This window comes from Notechis scutatus, chromosome 3 (assembly GCF_049901735.1).
Source record: "Notechis scutatus isolate UNSWTSFEM ecotype Mainland chromosome 3, rNotScu1.2, whole genome shotgun sequence".
Classification (NCBI taxonomy): Eukaryota; Metazoa; Chordata; class Lepidosauria; order Squamata; family Elapidae; genus Notechis; species Notechis scutatus.
Genome location: NC_142011.1, coordinates 115,440,314 through 115,460,761, shown reverse-complemented (window position 1 = coordinate 115,460,761; position 20,448 = coordinate 115,440,314). Strand labels below are relative to the sequence as shown.

Here is a 20,448-nt window from a genome sequence, read left to right as displayed (position 1 = left end):
TTATCTAGCACCTGTATAGAGCTATTTGCATAATGCTGGGCTAAGAAGTAAGAGAACCTTATGTTTGTTGATCATAAAAAAGGCAAAAGGATTTTAAAAGGGTAATAATGTAAGAATTTGCCTAATTCTTTTTTTTTGTTGTTAGCATGATTATCCTATGAATCAGAGGTATTAAGTGTATATATACTGTAGAAAGTATATATACACCAACTATTTTCTTGCATTTTTGCTATAATTCATTTGGTTCATTTGGCTCAATATTGTCTGGTGTAACTTCTGTTATAGGATTTTTTCCCCACTATTGTGGTGATTATGAAATTTGCTTGACATGCAGAATGCCGCAGGTTTGAAACATCACAGATTTTTAAAATTAGTATTACACTTTTCTTTCCTTACTGCACCTTTTAGGAAAAAAATACCAATGTACTATTTTATAGTTCTTGTCACTTTAGGTAGAAGGGTTTCAACTTCACCCTAGCTCCCAACTAGTCCAATTAGGTAAGTACCCAGTTGCAATACTTACTCCTTTGGATTATTTGTGAGCTGGAGGAAAACACAGCAGCAGCAGCTCCAGCATTTCTTAAAGCCTAGTGGAAAATTGGATTTCTCCAAAGAAGAAGAGTACGTTTTTAAAAAATGTTTCTGCTGAGTTTCAAATCAACCTTTGCAGGTTAGACAGGAGCACTATGCTATTGGAACATTGTTTAATAGAATCATAGAATAACAGAATTAGAAGGGACCTTGTGGGTCTTCTATTTCAACTCTCTGCTCAACGAATGGTTGCCCAATCTCTTCTTGAAAATGGTAGAGTATCCACAACTTCTGGAGGCAAGCTGTTCCACTAATTAATTGATCTCACTGACAGCAAATTTCTCCTTAATTCTAGGTTAGATCTCTTTAATAATCTGTCCTCCATTACTTCTTGTCCTGCCCTCTGATGCTTTGGGGAATAGCTTGACCCCCTCTTCTCTGTGACAGCCCCTTAAATATTGAAAGATTGCTATCATGTAATCCCTTGTCCTTTTCTTCGCTAGACTAGTCATGCCTAGTTCCCACAGGTGTTCATCATATGGTTTATCCTCGAGAATCCTTATCATCTTTGTTGCTCTTCTCTGAACACTTTCTAGAGCACCAACATTTATTTGTTTGTTTGTTTGTTTGTCATCATGATGACCAGAAGTAGATGCAGTATTCCAAGTATGTTTTACCATTTCAGTGTAAACGCTTCACTTTGTACTAACGCTTCCTTGATGCAGCCTAGGTCTGACAGCATACTGTTGTAACCCAGTTGACAGAATATTCCTGTCACTTCATGCAGTAGCCATTTGAAATAAAGGGGTCTTCCTAGCAACAACTAAACCACAATAGACAAACTGGATTGCAGGACTTCAGCTGCCAAAGCCAGAAAAACTACTTTTAATATGGAGCAGGCAGAGATGCACTGCAGTGGATTGAGAGTAAGAAGAGGATTGTTTCCATCCAGACATTGTTGATTGGCCACAAATAATAATATGATTAGTCACCAGAAAGTCTTTTTCTATTTCTTTAAAGCAGTGTTTGTCAACCACAGCAATTTTTAGATGTATGGATTTCAACTCCCAGCATGCTGACCAGGAAATTATGACGTCCACAAATCTTAAAGCTGAGGAGGTTGAGAAACACTTCTTTAGATGACTATTCAACAATAACCGTTGGCAAGATCTAAATCACTCCTGTTCCTTCTAATATTCAGTTTTAAATAAATAAGGTTAATTTAATGACAAGAAGTGAATATGACTTCATTTCTTCCACATCTTTATAAAGTAAGAACAGAAAACTGATGGTTAAGTTTAAAAGGTAATTTCAAATGACCTAACCAATTTTCCTAAGACTCCTTCAAAGCATTGGCAACACTCCTGAATATGCTAGAATGCCAAATGATGAAAACAGGGTTCCAAGCTCAAGAAAATCTTTATATTTCATACACCTATATTTAAGGGATATAATTTCCATTTTGTCCCTTTGAATGTGTGCATAGCAGCTTCAGTTTGGAAGAATTCTGTCTTACATCAGAGTGCTAAGTCTTTAGAGAGTTCAAATGAACACTTTGAAAAAGTTTATTAAAAATCCTTCACCAGGAAATATATCACATATTTATTAATAGACTTCTAGTGTCATACATATACATTTCTAAATTTAAAGTTTTAATTTCACTGAATCAGTCATGAAGTGTATTATAACAACATCGTGATCTTTCAGTTGCAAATTTCTGTGTACTGCACAATTACTAATTGAGCCAAATACCCTAACATATAATGCATGAAATCATCACACAGGCCATATAATAGGGGTAGCACTTCTAGGCACTGGCATTGGTGTTTTCATTTACTTTAGATACAAAATACCATTCAATAGATTAAATTGTAATTTCACAAAAATATTTTCTTCATGAAGAGTTAGTATAATCTGGCAACACCATGATATAACAGTGATTCTGTATTTAATCAATAACAACTTTTTACTGACTAAACTACATAATTCATGGCTTAAACATCTGCTTTTGGATAGTTTTTCTTCTGAAAAACCATTCTCTATTTTTTAACCCAGTGAAGAGCTCTGTAGAACTCAGAAACTTGCATACATTTTACTGTTAGTGTGGCTATCTTGGTACGGAGATGAAATATTGCTTGTTCTATTGTTAAAAGTACACAAAAAACCTGTAAACACACATTATTTACCATAAGCGCTACAGATTCAGCTCTCCATCATAAACAAAACAATCAAAATTGGGAGATGGGGGAATCTGAATATATTTAAGATGCTTCTTGCAGTTCTGCATCTGAGACTCAGAGTGCCGCTGTTGACCAACATAGTTCCCAGAAAGGAGCTGGAAATCTAATGGGGCTTCCTGCCTTCTGACTATCCAGTCACCAAATGCAGAGCAGTCAAAGAGCAGGATTAAGGGAAACTCACCGACCATGGCAGAGAAAAGAAAATCACTGCAGTGTAGATAAAACTCAGGAGAATCCCAGGACCCTCTTGATGCTTTCTTTCCAATGGGAATTTAAACTGCTCAGCTTACTGGATTGCACAAAGCACTTTTCATCGCAGTTGGGATGGACGGCAGGAGCAAAGCTAAGAGCAGATCTGTAAAAAGGCAAGTACGTCTCCTCTTCTTATTGTCTTTCGTCTGCCAGACTGTCTCGGAGCACCTTCGCTATTCAATTCCAGAGGAAATGGGAAAGGGTTCCATTGTGGGGAATCTTGCCAAGGATCTGAAACTGAGTGCTGCAGAAGTGGGAAATCGCAACCTGCACATCCTTTCTTTAGGCAAAAAGCAGTATTTCTCCATTAATGCTGAAAATGGGAATCTGTATGTAAAAGACAGGATTGACAGAGAGGAAATCTGTGGGGAAACTGCACTCTGCCCCATCAGTTTTGAAGTGGTGAGTGCAAACCCAATGGACATATTTTACATAACAGTAGAGATCCAGGATATTAATGACAATGCACCACATTTCTTAAATGGTGATATCAAACTAGAGATAAGTGAATCCGCTTTACCAGGAGCCACATTTCCACTCGAACAAGCAGAAGATCCTGATATTGGAACAAATTCTCTCCAGGATTATCATCTAACAATTAACCAATATTTTATTATTGATATTAGTAAACGTGACTCAGCAAACAAATATGTAGAATTAGTACTGGATAAACAGTTAGATCGAGAAAGTGAAAGTGTCATTACTTTGACACTTACAGCTCTTGATGGGGGGAACCCTCCAGAAATTGGAACAGCCAAAATATGGATCAAGATCATTGATGCTAATGACAACCCACCTGTCTTCAGTCAAAAAGTATACAAAATCAGCCTCAAAGAGAATGCATCAAAGGGATCTACTGTAATACAGGTGAAAGCCACAGACAAAGATGAAGGTTCCTATGGTCAGATCAATTATTCCTTTAGCAATATTGCTGATAACGCTCATCAAAAATTTGATTTACATCCAGAAAATGGACTTATAACAATTCAAGAAGAGTTAGACTTTGAGGAAACCTGGAAGTATACCATAGCAATAGAAGCAAAGGATGGAGGTGGCTTAGTAGCACACTGTAATGTTGAAATAAAGCTACTAGACGTGAATGACAATGCCCCAGAAGTAATTCTCGCCTCCTCATCCAGAGAAATTCCTGAAAACTCTCCATTAGGAACATTGGTAGCCCTCATCAATATAAAGGATAAAGATTCAGGGGATAATGGGGAGGTCAATTGCCATTTACAGAATGCCTCCCCATTCAAAATAGTATCAGCAGCTAATGGCTACTATAAGCTGCTGACAGATGGTCCCCTAGACAGAGAAAGCACCCCAGCATACAATCTTACAATCATAGCCACAGACAAAGGTACACCCCCTCTTTCTACACAGAAAACCATCTCACTGGAGATTTCGGATATCAATGATAATGCCCCTACCTTTGAGAAATCCTCATACACCGTCTATGTGGCAGAGAACAATCCTGCTAGCTCCTCCATCTTCAGCATCAAGGCTGTAGACCCCGATCTTGGTCGCAATGCTAGGATCACCTACTCCATCCTCACAAGCAAAATAGAGGCGCTACCTCTCCCGTCTTACCTCTCCATTAACTCAGAAAGTGGCACCCTCTATTCTCAAAGGTCCTTTGACTATGAGCAACTCAGGGAATTTGAGGTACAGGTGAAGGCTGAAGATGGAGGCTCCCCACCTCTCAGCAGCAATGCCACATTGAAGGTGTTCATCCAGGACCAAAATGATCAAAGCCCTCAAATTCTGTATCCTTCTCCAGGAGCAGAAGGTTCAGCCTCCTTTGAGATGGTGCCTCGCTCGGCAGAGATGGGGTACCTGGTTACAAAGGTGGTGGCTGTGGACACCGACTCTGGCCACAATGCCTGGCTCTCTTATCATCTACTGCAAGCCACTGAGCCGGGGCTCCTCACAATTGGTGCCCACACTGGTGAAATCAGGACATTGCGGACACTTCTGGAAAGAGATGCTCTGAAGCAGAAACTAGTGGTCTTAGTGAAGGATAACGGGCAGCCCCCGCTCTCTGCTACAGTCAGTCTCAATCTGATTTTTGCTGAAAACTTCCAAGAGGCACTGCCAGAAATAAATCACCAAGCCACGGATTCAGAGCAACAGTCTGAGCTCCAGTTCTACCTAGTGCTGGCCTTAACTTTGATCTCCTTTCTGTTCCTCTTGACTGTAACTCTGGTCATTATGATGAAACTCCGACAGTCAGGGAATCTGAAATTTCTTCCATGCTTTGCTCCCATTCCCCATTCAAGCAATGCCATTATATTCCCACCAAATTATGAGGAAGGGACTATCCCTTATTCCTATCAGCTCTGCTTATCCTCTGAGTCCAAGATACATGAAATTACTTTTCCAACTCCCAAAGTTCAAGCTGCTGAATATAGTTCATGCAACCAAAATTCTGATGTTCTTCTGCCTACTAATGGAGCCAATGTCGTAAATTCTGAGATGGAAAAATCGAATTTGGTGAGTTTTCTTTTGAAAAGTTTTCCTTTAACTTTACATATCTTGTTAATGAAATTGAAAATTTTAAATTTTTCTATAAAAACTACCAGGTCCTTTAATTTCTGTGTAAAAATAAGGTTATCTACTTTATTGTACACAGGTTGTCCTTCACTTATGACCACAACTGAGCCCAGAAATTTCTGTTGCTAAGCAAGAAAGTTTTAATGCGATTTTTTCTGCATTTTCTGGTCTTTCTTGCCACACAGTTGGTAACTGAATCACTGCAGTTGTCAACTTAGTAACACTGTTAAGTGAATTTGACTTCCACATTGACTTGGCTTATCAGAAGGTCGCAAAAATTGATCACATGACCCTGGGGGATTACAGTTGTCTTATGAGTCAGTTGCCAAATATCTGGATTTCGATCATGTGACCATGGAGATGCTATAATAGGTGTATCTGTGAAAATGGTCATGTTACTTTTTTTCAGTGCCATAATTTCGAACAGTTACTAAATGAACTGTTGTAATGCGAGAACTACCTGTAGTCCAGTTATCTATTTTACTCAGTGTTTCATTTTAAGAAAGAATTATTTTATGTATTAATTACATTTATATGCCACCCAACTCACTGCCAAGCAATTCTGGATACTTTACACCAGGGGTCCCCAACCACCGGGCCCCGGACCGATACCGGTCCGTGGATCATTTTCTACCGGGCCGCTGGTTTGCTGGGCGCCGCCATCTTGTTTCGACGAGAAAGTGCTTCTGGGTGAGCTTTTCCGTTGGAAAGCGGCATTTGGGTCCTGAACGAATCCTCGCACCTTAGTTTCATTGAAGGGGGGGCTTGAACGAAGGGCTGTCCCGATGGTGGAGGAGATTAAGAAAGCACAAAAAGCACAAAAAGGTACAAAGGAGGAGTTGAAGGTGGCGGGGAGAAGCGGGGACAGCTGGCTGGCCAGTCGCTCGGCTCGCCTTGCCTTGTCATGCGTGCTGATGCTGGTACTGGGTCACAGATCATTTTGTGATGCCGGTACCGGGCCATGGCACAAAAAAGGTTGGGGGCCACTGCTTTACACTGTCATAAATGTGTTGTTTTATAAGAATGATTGAAACCAGATAAGAATTGAAGAGGTTTCTTTCATAGATCTTTCTAGAGAAAGGAAAGGAAATGAGTAAACTTGAATCATTTATAACTGTTTTGAATGAAATTTAGTAGTAATAACCTCAAATATATATAATGAATGACTTTTTAATGATTATTCAATAGCAACACTTGTAATTAATTAATAGAGAGCTTTTGAAGCACTCAGAATGGTTCACCTTTTTTGATACACATGAAATGTCTCAATAATGGATGCCAATATTTCGTGTGAGACATTTTTACAAGATGAAGCTAATATGAAATCCCATTTCATTTTCAATTGTGACTATAATTCATCTAAAATCATTTCTATTTTCTATGTATTTATTTTAATAAATTAAACAAAGTTTTAATTATCAAGTAATCTTTGCCGAGCACAGGAAAAACTTTCCCATAAATAAAGAGATATACTAATAATCCATATTAAATGTATGTGCCTTACTCTTGAAAGGGATAATAAAAAGCTTTTAAAAAGATTCATTGCTTTCCTTTCTTCTCAACATATTCCATAGTGTCGATTAGTAATTTGTCAAAGCAGCTTACACTTTAGAAATCTAAAAGTAACAGTCTGCTTAAGGCACACTTCCTCATTTTCTCTTTTCATTTAACAATGAATTATTATTTTTAAAAAGGAGACCCATTATCACATTGTCACACCCTCAATAGTCCTGACAAGAAAATAGTGGAATCTATTCCTGGTATCAGGTTTTTGCAAAAAACAAAAAACAAAAAACCCAACAATATTAATTGTAACATAACATTTGCAACTAGGTTGTTTGCTGCAATTGTGGGCTTCCAAATTTAAAACATGGAGGACAATTTTAGGATACTGTATATAAAATCCAATATTTTACCAGTGAAAAGTTTGTGCCAGATCCTATTTCTACTACTTGATTCAAAGTGAACTCAGTCAAACAATAAAGCAATTTCATGGATTTCAAAAGACAGAAATTTACATTCCAAATAGAAGAAAGGACAATAAAGTATTGTTTATGATCTCATGCATGTCAAAGGTAGCTGGAAAAATAAGCTCATATTAATTTATACGCTCTGATAAATCAGCATGGAATTAGGCACATACACAAATCTCAAAAAACCACTTCTTGGTAACTTTAACATGACTCAAAATATTCTCATTTGAAATAATATAATATACAAAGCATAATAATACTAATTCATTATGTTTACCACTGACAGAAAGCTTTTTAATAAATATAAATGTGTACAAATATTCACAGTAGTAATGGCAACAATAACATTAATGAAAGGACCTCTATTTACAAAACAAGGCTTTGCTAGCATATTGATTATATACAGATTAAATGATAAAAGAGAAAATGACATAACAGAAGTTAGAAAAAACATTACTAGAAGAAGTAGAGAAGTGAAAGGATGTAAAAAAGACTTTAAAACATTTTCAAATCCTGGGTGGTTTCATTAATGAAAACCATGTTCTAATATTGTTACCTTCTATTGTAGTCAGGAATGTGGTTATATGATTTAAACTGACTTTCCAGATCTATCAGGAATTGTTATAGGCAGAACATATAGAATACAGATCATTTGGAAAGTTATACTGCTAAGAACATTTTTCTAATGCTTAAAATGAACCAGTATTTTTAAAGTGATTGGAACACACCTTCTTTCACTCATGCTCCTCATGCTCCTTCTTCCTCTTATTAGTAAAACTATTGTCTATGCAAAAAAGAAAAGAAATAGAAAATTGACATTTAGTAGTTTCCCTCTGGTGCCATGGTATGGTTGAGGATAAACTAAATTCTGAGATCAAATACAGCATACCTTTATTGTTAGATATACAGAAACTATAGACTGTGTTCATCATAGGGCCAGTAAATATGAAAGCAATCGAGTAAAAATGCAGTAAGAACTTTAAGATATACTTTAAGTATCATTGTCACCCATTTATTGTGTCTAGCCTGTGTGTCATGGGGTAGGTAAGATGCATAAAACTCCAAATCTTCCATTGTGCTCATTTTCCTGAGGCCAGGCCTGCTGGAGTGAATTAACAAGTATTAACATTGCACTGTACCATGACATTAAGAGCTCAATGAATGAAAGTTCATTGAAAGATCTATGTTATAATTGCAGCATCATAAAGAGAGAGAGAGAGAAACAAAAACTACAAGGCAAACTCTTACAAAACTCTGTTGCAGTTTTCAGTTAATATAACATTTATGAACACCCAAACAGGATTCGTATATGAACATCCCAAAACAGATCACATCCAAGCACTTTTTTTATATTGGCCACTATTACCTTTTTTATCACTTGTGGAAGAGAATCCGTTGCAGTTTCCCCTCTGGCCTCAGGGTGTCGCTCTTAACCAACGGGGACGCCGAAGAGAATGCAGAACTGATGCTTTCCAAAGGAGGATTCCGGCATTTCGTTAAAGACAGGGAAAAGAGCAAATCACAAATGCAAAGCAGGCTTGCGAAACGGGAAGGTCCCAGACATTAAGAAGAAACGAGAGTGTTTCTTACTATTCTGCATTTGGATGAGATTTTGAGGCAGTCACTTTATCGCAGAGGAGATGGAACGAGGGCAAGGAGGGAATGGCAGAGCAATCCGAAGGCAAGTACTATCGCTCTTACTCTTGTCGGTTTCCTACCGGGCCGTCTCCGAACAGATTCATTATTCAATCCCCGAGGAGATGTCAAAAGGTTCTATAGTGGGGAATCTTGCAAAGGATCTAGGACTGAGTCTCAGAGAGCTGGCAAGTCGCAAAATGCATGTCATCTCTCTAGATGAGGTGCAGTATTTCAGAATCCGTGCAGAAAATGGAAACCTCTGTGTGAATGACAGGATAGATAGGGAAGAAATATGTGGCCGAATCCCACTATGTGTCCTTAATCTTAAAGTGGTTATTGAAAATCCGTTAAATATTTACCATCTAAAAATAGAGATACAAGACATAAATGATAATTCTCCACAGTTTCTCAGTAGCGTAATCCAGTTGGAGATAATTGAAACAACCCAAATAGGCACCAGGTTCCTTCTTGGGAATGCCAAAGATCCAGACATTGGCACAAACACTTTACAGAATTATCATCTTAGCACTAATCCTTACTTTACTTTGGATGTGAAAGAGGGTCAAGATGGAAATAAATTTGCAGATTTAGTACTGCAGAAACCACTTGATCGTGAGGGTGAACCAACGGTTCAGCTAACACTTACTGCGCTAGATGGTGGGAAACCCAGAAAAACTGGAACAGCCCAAATATGGATCAATGTCACCGATGCCAATGATAATGCACCTATATTCACCCAAGAAGTCTACACAGTCAATCTGAGGGAAAATCTACCAGTTGGGTTCCTGGTGCTGCAACTTTTAGCTTCAGATAAAGATGAAGGCTCAAATGCACAAATCAGATATTATTTCAGCAATATACCGCTGAGTGCAAATCAGAAATTCAGCCTAGATTCAACCCGTGGAATGATTTCTCTTGTGGAACCATTGGACTTTGAGGAAAGCACAGAGTATGTGATGACTGTAGCAGCGAAAGATGGAGGTGGATCAATGACCCATTGTAAAGTAGAAGTAAAGGTCCTTGATGAGAATGATAATGTGCCAGAAATGATGTTCGCATCCATTTTTAATCCAATTCTGGAAGATTCTCAGACTGGAACAGTTATTGCTCTAATTAAAACAAATGACAAAGACATGGATGATAATGGAAAGGTCATTTGTTATTTAGAAAATGACTTCTCATTCAAGATTCTTCCATCATCTGACAACTACTACACACTCCTGACAGATAAACCTCTAGACAGGGAGAAAGCATCTCAGTATAATATTACAATCACAGCCATTGACAAAGGAACCCCTCCACTGAGCACAAACAAAACCATCGTGCTGCAGATCTCTGATATCAATGACAATGCTCCTGCTTTTGAGAAAGCTTCCTACAGCATCTACGTGCCAGAGAACAATCCTTCTGGGGCCTCCATCTTCCAGATTCAAGCCTTTGATCCGGATCTGGATCAAAACTCACACATCACATATTCAATCCTCACCAGCAACATTGAAGAACTTCCCATCTCCTCCTATATCTCCATTCATTCTGAGACCGGCATCATCTACGCCCAGCGATCCTTTGACTATGAGCAGTTCAGGGAATTCCAGCTGCAGGTGAAGGCCCAAGATGGCGGGAGTCCCCCTCTCAGCAGCAACGTCACAGTCAGAGTGTTTATCCTGGATCGGAATGACAACAGCCCCCAAATCCTGTCCCCTTCACCAGGCTCCAAGGACTCTGCACTCTTTGAGATGGTCCCTCGTTCAGCCGAGGCAGATTATCTAGTAACAAAGGTGGTGGCCGTGGATGCCGATTCCGGACACAACGCCTGGCTCTCCTACCAGCTGATTCAAGCCACAGAACCGGCCCTCTTCACTGTTGGCTCCCATACGGGTGAGATCAGGACAGCAAGAACTTTTATGGAGAGAGATGCTGTGAAACAGAGACTGGTCCTTCTGGTGAAGGATAATGGACAACCGACTCTCTCGGCCTCTGTCACTCTGAACCTGGTGTTTGCTGAGAACTTCCAGGAGGCCCTTCCGGAGATGAAAAACCAGATGAACAGCTCAGAGGATCAGTCGGACTTACAGTTCTATTTGGTAGTGGCCTTAGCAGTGATGTCATTTTTATTCCTCTTGTCAGTGATTCTAGCCATTGCCATCAAACTGCGGCAGTCAGGAAATTCCAGTTTCTTACCATGTTTTGCTCCTGTTTCCCATTCCACAGCTGGGGTCATATTTCCACCCAATTTTCAGGATGGGACTCTGCCTTATTCCTACCAGCTTTGCCTCTCCTCAGAATCCAGGAAGAATGAACTTACCTTCCTGGCACCAAACATTCATGTTGCAGAGAATGTGCTTTGTGGTGAAAAAACTGAAGTGCCTCTTTCGAGCAATGGAGGAAAAACATTACAACCTGAGATGGAGAATAATGGGAAGGTAAATATTGAACTGCAACCTCTATAACAGCTCCCCCTAAAAGACAGCAGACTCTTAGACATGTCTACTCAAAGTAGATTGCATTCTCTTTTACTTTTCTAACATCTAAAATTGTATTTCTTCACAATATTTCACTGAGCCATTAAACATTGCTTTCTCAGAAAATGGTCCACCTAAGTGTAACATCAAGGTAAGCTTCTTTTTTTAAGAACTTCCATATAGTTTTAACATAGGATCAGTTATATTAATTTTATTACTGAAGTTCTTCTGTCTAAGCGGTTAGTATTTGTATGAAGTTAAGAAGTTTAATCTGACTCTTTATTTTATTTAAATAAGTTGTATGTTTTTAACTCAGTTTCAACATATTATTCTGTGGCAGCATTTGAATGCCAGCACCAAGTACTGATATTATTTTGAAGGATACATACCAAAATTGGTGGGGAGCAAGGGTGGGATTCTACTGGTTTGGACCCGTTCGGGCGAGCTCCTTTCTCAGAAGATCATCTGGAAGCAAACCAGTTCGCTGCGATGAACATGTGGGCCCACCAACCTGACCCTACTCTTCCCTGTGCTTTATTTCCTTTTTTAAGAGCATAGCTGATTCATGCAGCAGAGCAGTTTGCTGTGCCTCAGCTGTTTTATTTATTCACAGGGACTGATGTAGAAGGTATTAGAGCTTTTAAAAATGCAGAGCTCGCACAGAGCACACGATCACCGAACCAGTTGTCATACTGGTGAAATCCCACTCCGGGGGTGTGTGTGTGTCACAATGCTTTTAGGACTATGTTGATACGTATTACTTCAAGTTTGACTACAAATTTCTGAGTCCCAAGTGTACAAGTAAAAATGTCTTGATTTTACAGTCTCAAAATATTTGCTAGAACAAAGAGATAGCCCAGGTAATACAGTACTTTTGCATTTATGTTAGACTTTCTTTCATTATATATATAAAAATACTTCTCACCCCTGTGGGTGGTATGTGTCTTCCTCAATCTCAGGACCTCTACCAGAGACTGGGAGTTCGAAAGTTTTACACAGTATCTTAGATGTTTATAACATTGGATTCTAACATTGGACATAGAGCTCTGATGTTGTTCCTGGTATCTCTTAAAGCCACTCTCCCAGCTTATGAGTCACAGCCCAAAGTGTTCCTAGCATCATTTTAGGACCACTTCGGCCTTTACTTTCCACATCCTCTCCAGTTCTTCCTACTTTTCCTAGTACTTCTCCAACTTCTGATATTCCTTCTTCATGTTGTTGCTATCACTTGGCACTGCTACATTACTGTATCACCACTGCTGTCTTCTGCTCCTTGACTATTACCACAATGGTTGCTTGACAAGTAGCTGCCTATCTGTCTGGATCTGAAAGTCCCATAGGATCTCAGCCCTCTTATTCTTCATGACCTTCTGTTGGATCTCCCATCTGAACTTGGGAGGATCTAACCCACATACCGTGCAGATATTCCTGTACACAATCCCAGGTTATGCTGTTCAATGCATGCTGTTCCTGCACTATATAGAGGCAACTCTAAGATCTCATCAAATTCTGCTTTCTACATGCATTTCATTATAAGTGCCATTCCCTTACTCTGGTAGCCTGGATATGGCAAATGATTATATCACTCCATTTAGAGAAGTGTCTTATATTTTTTATATGTAAATTATATATGTATTTAAAGAATCACAGTCAAATAAAAACAATTTGTAATGATAGTTGTGCTGGTATTCCATTTAAAAATGCAGTGATCATACAAAGTTAAAAGATCTGTAGTCATGAGTTTTATCATTAGAGAATCTTTATGGGCTTTCTGATTATGATCTCAAGCTTCATGATTATAGAATGTAAAAAAAACTCAGAACTGGTCACGATCCAAGTCCAAGTCCATAGAATCATAGATTCTGAAAATTTTGGCTACCATTCATGATCTCTGTTGAATACAAGAGTCCAAATAAAAAATTCTAGGGAGATTGCAATCTAGTTTTGCCTCTGAACACATCCAAGAAGGGAGAGTTGATTACATTTGTAGGCAGATGGATCCATTGTCAAATCATTGTTAGTGTCAATAAATGCTTTGTAATATTCAGAACCTGCTTTCTTAAAACTTAAATTGGTTATTGTATGTCTTACTTTTGGACATTTTTCTACATTTTCTCAATTTCTCTATTTTTCTTTGTTGTATCATCGGGGTGCTTGAAAAGTGCTACTATTCTTTCTGTTCTTATATTAACAATCTCATCATTATTTTGATTGCCAAGAGTCACAAAAGAGAACACTAAACAAATAATTATTGTCTCCAGCCTAAACATGCCTAATCTCTTGAATATCTCTTCATATTTATATTTGCCTGACCATCCTTTTACTTCGTTGAATCTATTTCCAGTTTGTCTAAATATTTTTTAATGTGGGTATTCACAAATAATACTATAATGCTGGGGTCTGAATAATGAAAAATAAATTTAAATTTCCCATTATTTAAAATTCCACTTTTCTTCCTGCAGCTAAACTGTATTTACCATTTTGCAACTGCCTCACAATACTGATTCATGTAATTTGGAATTAAATAATGAGAGAACAGTTCAGAGAACTAGGTATGTCTAGCCAAAGAAGAGAAGGGTTAGGGTGACATGATATCTGTCTTCCGGTACCTGACGGGTTGTCAAAGAGAAGAAGGGGTCAATTTATTCACTATAGCACTTGAGGGCAGGACAAGAAGGAATGGGTGGAAGTCCATTAAAATCCAACTGGGAACGGGGAAGAAATTTCCTGACAAGTGAGAACAATTAATCAGTAGAACAACTTACTTCCCAGAGTTGGAGGTTTTCAAGAAAAGATTGGGCAACTATTTATTCAGGATGGTATAAAGTCTCCTATCTTGGGCAGAAGGTCGGACTAGAAGACCTTGAAGGTCCATTCTAGCCCTATGATTTTATGTTAGTTGGATGTTATGTTACATTACATTACGAGATAGGTGTAGAATGAAAATTCAGATATTTATACACACATTCCTTGCGCATCTTGTATTGCAACTAAATAAATCTGGGAACTTCATAGCATAACCGATGAAGAATAAAATATTAGAACCCCATCTTTTCAGTCCCAAGTGTGCTAGCATTTCTGAGCCAAACTCCATATATAGCCAAGGCAGATTTCAAAGAGGAAGCAGAGCCAGGACACAATTAAATTAAATAGAAACTTGTTTCTTATAAAAAATTAAATAATAATAATTAGATACAGTTAGCATAATTATCCTCCATGCAGTATTTTTCTCTCATATTAAAGACTGGAATTTATCAATAACTTTTGAAATTATTAAGTCTCTATTGCCTATGACCATTTTAAAGTGTGTTGCATTTTCTTATCAATTTTTCAGCAGTTATGTTTAATTGTAATTATTGTTGTTATTATTATTAATATAATAATGATTACATTTTTATGCCATCTGGCTTCCAGCAACTCTGGGCAGTTAAGATGATCTTTTAAAAAATCATCTTAGTATACTTATTACTTAAGTAAAACCTCTGTGTATTATGCATTTATTACTAGTTTATAAAGTATGAAATCATTATAGACCATATAAAAGGCACTTCATTTCCATATTGCTGTTACTTTTCAGTTCCACTTTAAGAGCAAAATGCCATTCAAGAGCATAGTTTCCAGTTCCAGAACAATCTTCTTCCTGAAAAGTGCCCATCATCTGGCACTATTAACACACAATATTGACTCTGTATTTAGTCTGCAACTACCTTTTAGAGAATGACTTTCCACTGCTTATCCATCTGACCTGTGACTGACTGATTGATTGATTGATTTCGTTTAAATGCCGCCCATCTTATTAGCCAAGTGACTCTGTATGTCTTACATCACAATGTGCGTTTGGACTCTATTTCAACCTTTTTTCTAACGTTTTGCTCCCTTTCTGGAACATTCAGAAACTTGAAAACACTTTGCTTTTCTGTCACATGGAACATAATAATAAAAGGATCTTCCAGTTATGGATTGACAAAAAGTTTCCAGTGCTACTAAAAAGAATTGTGCATAATTTTTGATTTTTGAAATTTTCTATCAGATAGATAATACTGAAAAGGAAACAAGAAACATATATTACTTAGCAATCTATACAAACAGACCTTCCAAACCAAATAAAATCATCAGCAAAATAGAAGTAATTTTTTTTAAGATGCTTCTTGCAGTTCTGCATCTGAGACTCAGAGCGCCGCTATTGGCCCAGAAAGGAGCTGGAAATCTAATGGGGCTTCCTGCCTTCTGACTATCCAGTCACCAAATGCAGAGCAGTCAAAGAGCAGGATTAAGGGACACTCACCGACCATGGCAGAGAAAAGAAAACCACTGCAGTGTAGATAAAACTCAGGAGAATCCCAGGACCCTCTTGATGCTTTCTTTCCAATGGGAATTTATACTGCTCAGCTTACTGGATTGCACAAAGCACTTTTCATCATAGCTGGGATGGACGACAGGAGCAAAGCTAAGAGCAGATCTGTAAAAAGGCAAGTACGTCTCCTCTTCTTATTGTCTTTCGTCTGCCAGACTGTCTCGGAGCACCTTCGCTATTCAGTTCCAGAGGAAATGGGAAAGGGTTCCATTGTGGGGAATCTTGCCAAGGATCTGAAACTGAGTGCTGCAGAAGTGGGAAATCGCAACCTGCACATCCTTTCTTTAGGCAACAAGCAGTATTTCTCCATCAATGCTGAAAATGGGAATCTGTATGTAAAAGACAGGATTGACAGAGAGGAAATCTGTGGGGAAACTGCACTCTGCCCCATCAGTTTTGAAGTGGTGAGTGCAAACCCCATGGACATATTTTACATAACAGTAGAGATCCAGGATATTAATGACAATGCACCACATTTCTTAAATGGTGATATCAAACTAGAGATAAGTGAATCCTCTTTACCAGGAGCCACATTTCCAATCGAACAAGCAAAAGATCCTGATATTGGAACAAATTCTCTCCAGGATTATCATCTAAGTATTAATGAGAATTTCATACTTGAATTTAGACTGGTGGAAAACAGAAAACAATATCCAAAATTAGTGCTAAAGAAACAGTTAGATCGCGAAAGTGAAAGAAGCATTAATTTAACACTTACTTCTGTTGATGGTGGTAATCCAACAAAAACTGGAACAGCCAAAATATGGATCAGGGTCATTGATGCCAATGACAATGCACCCATCTTCAGTCAAGAACTTTATTTGGTCAGCCTAAAAGAGAATGCATCAAAAGGATCTACAGTAATACAGGTGAAAGCTACAGACAAAGATGAAGGTTCCAATGGTCAGATCAATTATTCCTTTAGCAACATTGCTGATAGTGTGCAGCAAAAATTTGAGTTAGAGCCACATTATGGAATTATAACAATAAGGGAAGAGGTAGATTTTGAGGAAATAGAGAAATACACAATGGTGATAGAAGCAAGGGATGGAGGTGGGTTAGTAGCACACTGTAATGTTGAAATAAAGCTATTAGACGTAAATGACAATGCCCCAGAATTGATTCTCGCCTCCTCATCCAGAGAAATTCCTGAAAACTCTCCATTAGGAACACTGGTAGCCCTCATCAATATAAAGGATAAAGATTCAGGGGATAATGGGGAGGTCAATTGCCATTTACAAAATGCCTCCCCATTCAAAATAGTATCAGCAACTAATGGCTACTATAAGCTGCTGACAGATGGTCCCCTAGACAGAGAAAGCACCCCAGCATACAATCTTACAATCACAGCCACAGACAAAGGTACACCCCCTCTTTCTACACAGAAAACCATCTCACTGGAGATTTCGGATATCAATGATAATGCCCCTACCTTTGAGAAATCCTCATACACCGTCTATGTGGCAGAGAACAATCCTGCTAGCTCCTCCATCTTCAGCATCAAGGCTGTAGACCCCGATCTTGGTCACAATGCTAGGATCACCTATTCCATCCTCACTAGCAAAATAGAGGCGCTACCTCTCCCCTCTTACCTCTCCATTAACTCAGAAAGTGGCACCCTCTATTCTCAAAGGTCCTTTGATTATGAGCAACTCAGGGAATTTGAGGTACAGGTGAAGGCTGAAGATGGAGGCTCCCCACCTCTGAGCAGCAATGCCACATTGAAGGTGTTCATCCAGGACCAAAATGATCAAAGCCCTCAAATTCTGTATCCTTCTCCAGGAGCAGAAGGTTCAGCCTCCTTTGAGATGGTGCCTCGCTCGGCAGAGATGGGGTACCTGGTTACAAAGGTGGTGGCTGTGGACACCGACTCTGGCCACAATGCCTGGCTCTCTTATCATCTACTGCAAGCCACTGAGCCAGGGCTCCTCACAATTGGTGCCCACACTGGTGAAATCAGGACATTGCGGACACTTCTGGAAAGAGATGCTCTGAAGCAGAAACTAGTGGTCTTAGTGAAGGATAACGGGCAGCCCTCACTCTCTGCTACAGTCAGTCTCAATCTGATTTTTGCTGAAAACTTCCAAGAGGCACTGCCAGAAATAAATCACCAAGCCACGGATTCAGAGCAACAGTCTGAGCTCCAGTTCTACCTAGTGCTGGCCTTAACTTTGATCTCCTTTCTGTTCCTCTTGACTGTAACTCTGGTCATTATGATGAAACTCCGACAGTCAGGGAATCTGAAATTTCTTCCATGCTTTGCTCCCATTCCCCATTCAAGCAATGCCATTATATTCCCACCAAATTATGAGGAAGGGACTATTCCTTATTCCTATCAGCTCTGCTTATCCTCTGAGTCCAAGATACATGAAATTACTTTTCCAACTCCCAAAGTTCAAGCTGCTGAATATATTTCATGCAACCAAAAATATGATGTGCTTTTGGCAAGCAATGGAGGCAATATCCCAAATTCTGAGATGGATAAAACTGATTTGGTGAGTTCTTTTTATTCGTACTGATTTTGTACTCTTAACTCTCCTTTAAAAGATTCTCAATAAATGTTTGATTCTATGATTTTGTATATACTTTCTGCTTTACCTATTGTTTGCTCATTGGTTTATTGTACTCAAGAATCTCTACAGTTATAATAGTTTCTGACATGCCTTTTGCAAATCAATATTATTTCAGAATTAGACTACGGAACAAGCATGGTCTCCTTCCAATTGAAAATGTATTTGCTAGTTGTGTTAAGTCAAAGTTTTATGTGAAACTCAAATCACCGCAGTTTTGTGGTTTTTGCATAGAAGTTTCAAGTTTAGTGAAAGAAAAGTTCAAATAACATATGCTTTGAATGAAATAGCAAATTAAATGAGAAAAAATAATATTCAAATATGAATAGCGAATGATCAATATGTGATGCTTCTTCAGTAGTTGTTGCTGCAATAGTAGCAGTAATAATTTGCAGAAAGCACTTCAGCATTCAGAACAGTACACATAATTATTTAGAAGAGATAATGTGAACCAAGAGCATATGCTGGTGTTTAGTTATGAACATTTTTATTAAAAAGAAGTATATAAGTATAGTTTTACATTTTATCAAATGCCTCAGACTAAATTGTTACCTGTTTCAAACTACCTCTGCACTGCACATATTAATGCATCACAGTTATATCTGAAGTATGAACTATTTTGACAAATCTGGAAGGAGCACTATTATAAATTAAGCTATGAAAAAGCAAATTATAGCTGTTCCTTAAAGTCTATTCTCCAATTTCAAATGAATATAAGCACAAAAGACAACTTTTTAAAAGCTGAGTTTTCTTCTTACTTCCTAATACATTTCCTGATGAAGTTGTGAAAGCCACTTACAATTTTAAAGTTAAAAAGGAAAAACAGAAGAATGCCAGTAACATGCTCCACCAAATCACTGTTGAATTCCTGTGAAGTAACAAATTACTTCTACAGCCAAAGAAGTCCAATACAAAGTACAAATAGCAACCATAATGAATGGAAATTGATCATTCATGTTGCATGCTAAAACATAATAAAACCATAATCATTCCCTTTTTCAGCCGTGGCTCAGTGGCTAAGATGCTGAGCTTGTCAATCAGAAGGTCGGCAGTTCAGTGGTTCGAATCCCTAGCACCGCATAATGGAGTGAGCTCCAGTTACTTGTCTCAGCTTCTGCCAACCTAGCAGTTCGAAAGCACATACAAAGTGCAAGTAGAAAAATAGGGACCACTTTGGTGTGAAGATAACAGTGTTCCGTGCCCCTTCGGTATTTAGTCATGCTGGCCACATGACCATAGAAACGTCTTCGGATAGCACTGGCTTTTTGGCTTAGAGATAAGCACTGCCCCTAGAGCTGGAAATGACTAGATGCACGTGCGGGGGAAACTTTACCTTATGTCACTGGAACTCTCATTTCCTGTGGTTTGCTGAGGCAGTTATCATCAATTATTTGAAGCCCCCCTCGTGCATGCAGATATGACTTTATGTCAATCTACGTCTCCTGTGGGCGTAAGGCTTGCCATTGGTTGCTTCCTGCATAAGTTATAGGCTTAATTAATTAATGCTCTTGCTAGATCTTATATTTGAGGCTGATTTCAACAGTGTTATTGTAATGTAGATACTGATGAGTCAATATGAAATGCTTGCCTCTATCTCTGTTCTTCTTTTGACTGTATTGTTTAAATTATTAAAAGGGACCAGTTGTTTTAAATATTCCATTTAGTCAAGACAATAGAAACCTATGCTCGCAACCTCCCTATTTATATCAATATAACTCTGAATGAAACAATCAAGGATGTGCTATTCAATACTTGCCTATTACTTGCCTATATTGTGAACCAGATGGTCATTTCTCATTGCTAAGACAGAGTCCTCTCCTCTGTCTTTGAATCTGTAGAAAGCTGGTTTGAAATTTGAAATTTGATGTTCCAATT

General features: G+C 38.4%; 1 pseudogene; it reads left to right on the top strand.

Annotated features, from left to right (window-relative positions):
- Window positions 1-3,095: 3,095 nt before the first annotated feature.
- LOC113429966 (protocadherin gamma-B1 pseudogene) lies at window positions 3,096-9,116 on the top strand (annotated as a pseudogene).
- The last annotated feature ends 11,332 nt before the right edge of the window (window positions 9,117-20,448 follow it).